The following is a 6,705-nucleotide window of genomic DNA, read 5'->3' on the forward strand; positions in this document are numbered from 1 at the left end:
TAATAAGGCTTTTTTTAGATCATTTTTATTATGATAAGCCTTTTATTACGCCAACTGAGCAAGATAATACCACAATTTCCAAAGTAGGATCAGGCCCGCAGCTTACACACCGCCAAAGACATCTGGACTTTAGTGTTCTTAATGTTGTGAGCTTCATCAAGAATCGCATGTTCCCAAGCAACACGTAACAGAGGAGGCAGGTCTGTGACCCAAGACAACAAGAAAAGAACTTCTTAAAACAACCTCTTAGTGGTGCACAGACAACAACACATGAACAGGCCCTCAAACAACATCTCAGCTAATTAAATGAAACATTAAGATGTTGAGATCATTATTCATACTACATGATCAGAGTCCTTCGAGGGTTTCTCTGCATCCTCCTTCTGCACTGGGATCTCCTGAGAGACCAGACTGTGTGCGGTGATCACAACATCATGATCAGCAAAGCTGGTGGAGACACAGACTGGAAAGAGAGGATGAGAGATTAAACAAGATGAAAAGAAAAAGATAAAGTTAAACACACAAAAAGACGAAACAAATCTACGTGAACATTTGCAACAATTATGTACAGTGACCTTAAAAAGTATTTAGACATTTACAAACATGTGAATGCCACTGCATTATAAAATAAAATCTCAAACAACCAATATTAATAACTAAGCTATCTTTGTTTTAAAATAAATGTAGTAAAACCACGAAAGGAGCCAACTTCACAGATCCACTGAAGATACATTTGGGATCAGATAGATGGATGGACGGACAGACAAAATCATGTCAGAAGGTTTGAAATTTTGTATTTAATGTAATGGCAATTTTAAGTGCAACTGAAGTGTCCAAGTAATTTCTGGCAGCACTAAATGTATATGCATGCAAGTTTCATCACGCACTCAGACAACGTGTGTTTTGCTAAATGCTTCACAGATACATGTGTGTATGATCTGTCTGTTGTTGGTGTGTATGCGAGTGTGTGGCCTACACAACTCCTCTGTCAGTTGGGGTCATGGCACAAACACACACTGAGGTGGTTACTCTTCACACACTTCTCAATCTCTTTCTTCCAGTAATGCACCAGAGAAGCAGGACAGATTATCAGTGTCCCCTGAGAAGCCACTATGGTTAAATCTGAGGATGATAATTATGACACATACAATCTTGAATCTGTTTAGATTATGCAACTGCCTTGAGGACAGCAGAAGTGGCAAAAAGCTTGAATCAGATAAAACACGCAAACATACACAGATTGAAGATCTAAGATGTGAGCTATTAATCAGCCATTTTTTGAGATCCATTCCTTCAGATTTTCAGTCTTCTTTTTGAGACAATGAAGGAGATCATCGCGAGGGTCTTTCCCAGGCCCATGTCATTAGCTTAAAAAATTATTGATAAAAATACATTTCAACATTGCAGTTTTTTTGTTTACTTTCTCATTTGCGGTTATAAATTTTTCCCAATTACGACAATTTTTGTCTCTAAAAACCCTGTAAATGTGAAACGTGTTTTAATTTAATTTCGTTTTTTTGCATTATAACTGATTATTACATAGCTCAGGCAATTACCGTTAAACCATAAACTCAAGCAACCATTTTTCTACATAGCTCAATTGGTTGCATTTCTCTCATATCATTTTTTTTTTCTTTAACAAAAAAACTAAAATCAATATCAGGTGCACATCTCTCACAGGGTGATATAAAACACGTCTGCGTCACAATGGGGTGCTGGTCATCCTGTCAGGGATTATGTATCTTATGTATCTTAAATGAAAAACATCAATTCAATTTATAGGAGTACTGAATATCACCCATATTCCTCCAGATGGTTTTTGTGTCTCTCTCCACAGCAGTCAGGCCAGAGCTCTCCTCTGATGAGGCAACAGCTCTACCTTGTGAAGCAAGATCACTGTTATAATTACAATGATATAAACGATGTGAAGGGATTTTTACACAGTTTATACTATCTTACTAACAAAAAATTTATTTAACCATTATAATAACTGCACAAAATTGTAAAACTAACAAATCATGCTCATCTCTCTTAAAGCTGTTTCCCCAAAAAAGTTACAAGAACTTATTAATATTTGGCTTTTGATAGCATTATGTGTATACAACTTTAAAGTTGGTCATTTAGTTCCCCATTAAACTCAATAATTGATAAAGATTAACAAAATAATTGTTTTAGCATGAACTGACTGACTTTGATTCCTTTGGGATCCAGTGCCTCTGTGTCTTCTGTAGGGCAGGACTCCAGCGAGTCGTGCAGATGGTCGATGGCCTCACTGGTGGCACTGTTCTCAGTCATCCTGCCACCATAGAAAGCCTGGCTCTGAGGATTTACTGCAGAGACAACCGGCCAAATCAGTACATCAATACACTTACTAATGAAATGGGCACAGAAAGCACCAATTCGTAGGAGAAGAATAGGATTAAACACTATACCTCCGAACATCTGGGAGTAGCCTTGGCTCAGGTTCAGACCCAGTGTGCTGCCAGAGGATTCCTTCATCATGGGAGCTGGAGCTGTGGACTGGAGGATGGTGCCTCCAGGACGACTGAATGCATTGGAATGGCTGTGTGATGCCTTACGTTCTGCCTCTGATTTGTCTTTTTCTTCAGACCCTATATTTGAATAGTGAGATGATTCCATTTAGATTTCTTCAATAATTTCCTCAGTATGAGGGTATTCAATTTTTAAAGCTGAATTATTATTCATTATTAATACAATAAGTATTATAATATTTTAGGGAGCATTTTACAACCTGAACAAACCTTGAATTGTCATGAAAAAGGTCAGATTATCTGATGACCTAAAAACTTACTAATATTGACTAAGTCATGAGTATCTGCAGGGGTCCTCACTATAACATAATTTCCCATTTTATGTTTTTTTTTTCTTTCTTTCTACAAGTTAGATAGGCCACATGATTTTGAACAGTTTTTCAAATATTGACAAACCATGATTTTGCTAAAAATATTTTTTTGTCTAACAAATAATAATAAAACATTGTGCTAAATCACTTGAGGTTTTGTTTTCAAAAATATCATGATAATCAGTATTTTGTAGCACCCTAACATTTATACTTTTACACAATGATTGGGGACAGTGAGATTTTTTTTATTTGTTTTTTAAAGAAGTGTCACCAAAGCTTCAGAATCACATGACCCCAGAAATTATTATAATATACTGATTTGCTGCTGAAGAAACAGTTCTTATTGTTGTGCTGCTTAATTGTTTTCTTTTGAAAATCATGTTTTTTTTCAGGATTCTTGGATCAGCAGAAAGTAAAAAAAAAAAAAAAAAAAAAAAAAAGTATTTATTTTAAAGGAAATATTTTGTAACATTATAGATGTATTTGACACTTTTTATAAATTTAATGCATCTTTACTGAATGAAAGTAATCATTTCTTTAAAACAGAACTTACATAAACTTTTGAACAGTATTTTAAGAGTAAATACTTATTATGAATTTTTCTTCATAATAGAAGAGATACCTTCAAGCCATAGTATGTATAAATTCATGTATGCTGATCTCGACCCAAAAATAAAGTGAGTCTCACTAGACAGAGAAGCTGTGGTCAGACTCAGAGACTCCAGAGACTCGAGACGCTCCTTCACCTGACTCTCCAAATGCTCCCCTTTATCTGGCAGAGTTGACACGTTCACCACTGAAAGAGTGGCCTAGGAAAGATAGACCAGACACACAGAGGAACAAAAAGTGAGTGTTGATTCTCAAGCATAACCAGCTGAATCAAATTTACATGTAATACAACAATATTATTATAGCTATTACATAATATTAACAGTAACTAACAAGAAAACAGTAAAGGATGAGTAACCTTCTTCTGCTTGAGCTGGGCTGTGAGATGGCTGTGGAGGGCCCTTTACCCCTTTACCTTTACCTGTGGAGGGCCACTTTACCGTTCATTGTTCCATCTAATAGTCAATTACAAGGATTGTACCTAGAAAAATGTATACATATTCAGAAAAGAGTCCTCCTGAATTGTTACTAACCTCAGAACAACCTACATTATGACACCTCAATATACCTCATCTTATTGTGAGATGGTGGGATCCTGAAAAACATATGTAAACTCAGATCAGGGCAACACATTGGCTCATGCACATTTGATATGAACAATATACAAAACCACTTATTCTTAAATACAAATAATACAATTTGATTAAATTATTAGTCATATTATTATTGTGTGTTACGTGTTAACCACTCTGTAGGCAGTCTACATGTTGCATGGCGTTGCATCACGCGCAGTGAGGATATAAAAACGTTTGCCCTTATTCGGTCCTTCCTTAACATCAGTCTTCAGTAAGCATGTACTACCTGAATAACAAAGGTCGAATTATCCCTTTGTATTGTGTGTGTCTGTATATATATATATATATATATAACACCTATTTCTTTAAAACAGCAAAATAGCGATCCTTCACACTGTGATAAACGAGATTACGATACGTAACGTGTGTTTCACATAGGATTCTTTTCAGTTTATGACAGCGCCTTTTTTCATTTAAATCACTGGCTTCTCATTGACTGGACACAAATATTGTTGCGATTATGATGACGTAATCTGCACTGTAGCCAATAAATGCCTTACTGAAAATACTGAACTGTACTGGCATTTGTACAGCAGTAACAATAAGAGTAGTAATAACTATGGTATTTTGGTAGAAGCTTTTGTTACAATGGTAGATTTTGTACAGGTACGTTGCCCCAAACTGAAAAAAATATATCAATTCCACATGTACGTGCTATACAGCAGGTGGAGCCACGGGCACGTGAACGGACATAGGTTTTGTTCTGAATATGATTCATAGCATCTCCATGAAATACTGACCATAAGACACAGGAAAATCAGACATTTGATGAAAGATTTCCATAAAAAAATTTGTCTAATCATATTTTGCTTCAAAGAAACTCATCTCCAAGGCGGGTTTTTTTTTTTTTTAGAAAAAAAAAAATCATTATAATTTGGTTCATCACCCTCTTTAGAAAATAATTTCATAGACAACAGAAGTCCTTCTATTTGGTGCCTTTTCGGTCCAAACTGTTATTTTTTTTAATTGCCCCTTCATCAGTAGGCTACATCATTATCCATTTTGTAACTTTCTTTTCCTAAAATTCAGCTTGGAAAATGACTAAATCTGAATCGCATTGTGATTCCACTCGCACTTCTTAAGTACTACTAAAAGCATAATAAATATTATCAATCTAATTATTGGAAAATAAATACAGGAATAAGCTTGCTTTATTTGTTTTATGTCATAATTGTTAATCTTTTTAGGCAGTTTATTTAGTTAAGTACATTACTGCAGTTATCTATGTGTCCTCCAGACAGTATTTGTAATTTTCAAGCCAGAATTTATTTAATTATGCATAAACAATAAAGTATCTGAAGTCTCATATTCTCATGAGTGTATATAAATGCCTCAGATGAAAAAGCACACGCTGACAATACAAATTAAAGCATCTGCTCAGCTTACGCTTCGTCTGAAGCTGGATTCTTCTCCAGTCAGGTAACTATCATCTCTGCCTGCTCTGCAAAGAAATATTTGCTGAATTATGTGAAATGCCATCTGGAGCAATAGATTGTCTTAGCATCATGAAAAGGACACATGAGTGTTACTCATCTCAAGTAAAAGTAAAAGTTAAGTGAAAACCCAACAGTAATGCAGTTACCGCTAAAGCCACACACAGAGAAACTTGCATAGTGTTTCATCTAGAATATGACTTTTAAATGTTATAATATGATATGTTTTTACTTTTTCTGTTCTGTTATATGAAGAATAATTACTGTCATTGACGGCTACTAAATACTAGCCTATTAGCATGAGAGCGAACACAAACACATAAACAGAACTCTCTTTGTGTAGCTATACTGTTGGTGATGACACAGTGACGAAATTGTTGTATTTAGGCACACAGTCTTTAGGCAGACAGTTTGTGCTTTGCTTTGGGAGTCAGATGCTCCCAGAAAGACCAGGAAAATGACAAGTACAAAACACAGTTTAGCTTACAGCTACTGTGGGCTACTGTGGGACCCTGAGCACCAGCATAACAACAACTGACTCTTTAAATCCAAACACATCCCCTGAAGTCTGAGCTGGTCACAGAATGTTTGACAGAACTTAGCGGAGTGTATGTTAGTCAATTAATTATTGATCATGTGGGATTGCAGCTACTGTAGCTTTACCCATAATGCTACGGGTGCTCAATGAGTGTGAAACAAATTCAAGTTTCCATGTCTAACTTTGACAGCGAGCACCCCCCACTGCCACATCCTTATATACATCACCTGCAGCCACTCATTGAGGTAACATATTAAGAATGTGATCTGCACATGAGCGGAGACAGCACCCACAGTGAGGGATAATCTTGTTAGGGAGAGTGGCAAGTGCTCTCAGCTCCTCTGTGGGTACTGTACGTAGTTTCTCACTCATTGCTTCCCTGAGGTGGGCCACTACAGCCCCGGAGGAACACAGGCTGAAGTGAATTGTTAGCTTTGACTCCGGGGAGCTAAGAGAGACAGGACAAAAAGAGAGTGTGTAAATCAGAATATTAAAGCATTACATTCCCTTTAATCATCAGCCGCCCAAGCTCCAGGTTGGAGTCCTTTGTGTATACAGTGTATTATTTAAATGTTATAATAAAATTTCACACTTTTTACAGATTTTTACATGTTGACCCACTTTACT

Source organism: Carassius auratus, chromosome 9 (genome assembly GCF_003368295.1).
Source record: "Carassius auratus strain Wakin chromosome 9, ASM336829v1, whole genome shotgun sequence".
Lineage (NCBI taxonomy): Eukaryota > Metazoa > Chordata > Actinopteri > Cypriniformes > Cyprinidae > Carassius > Carassius auratus.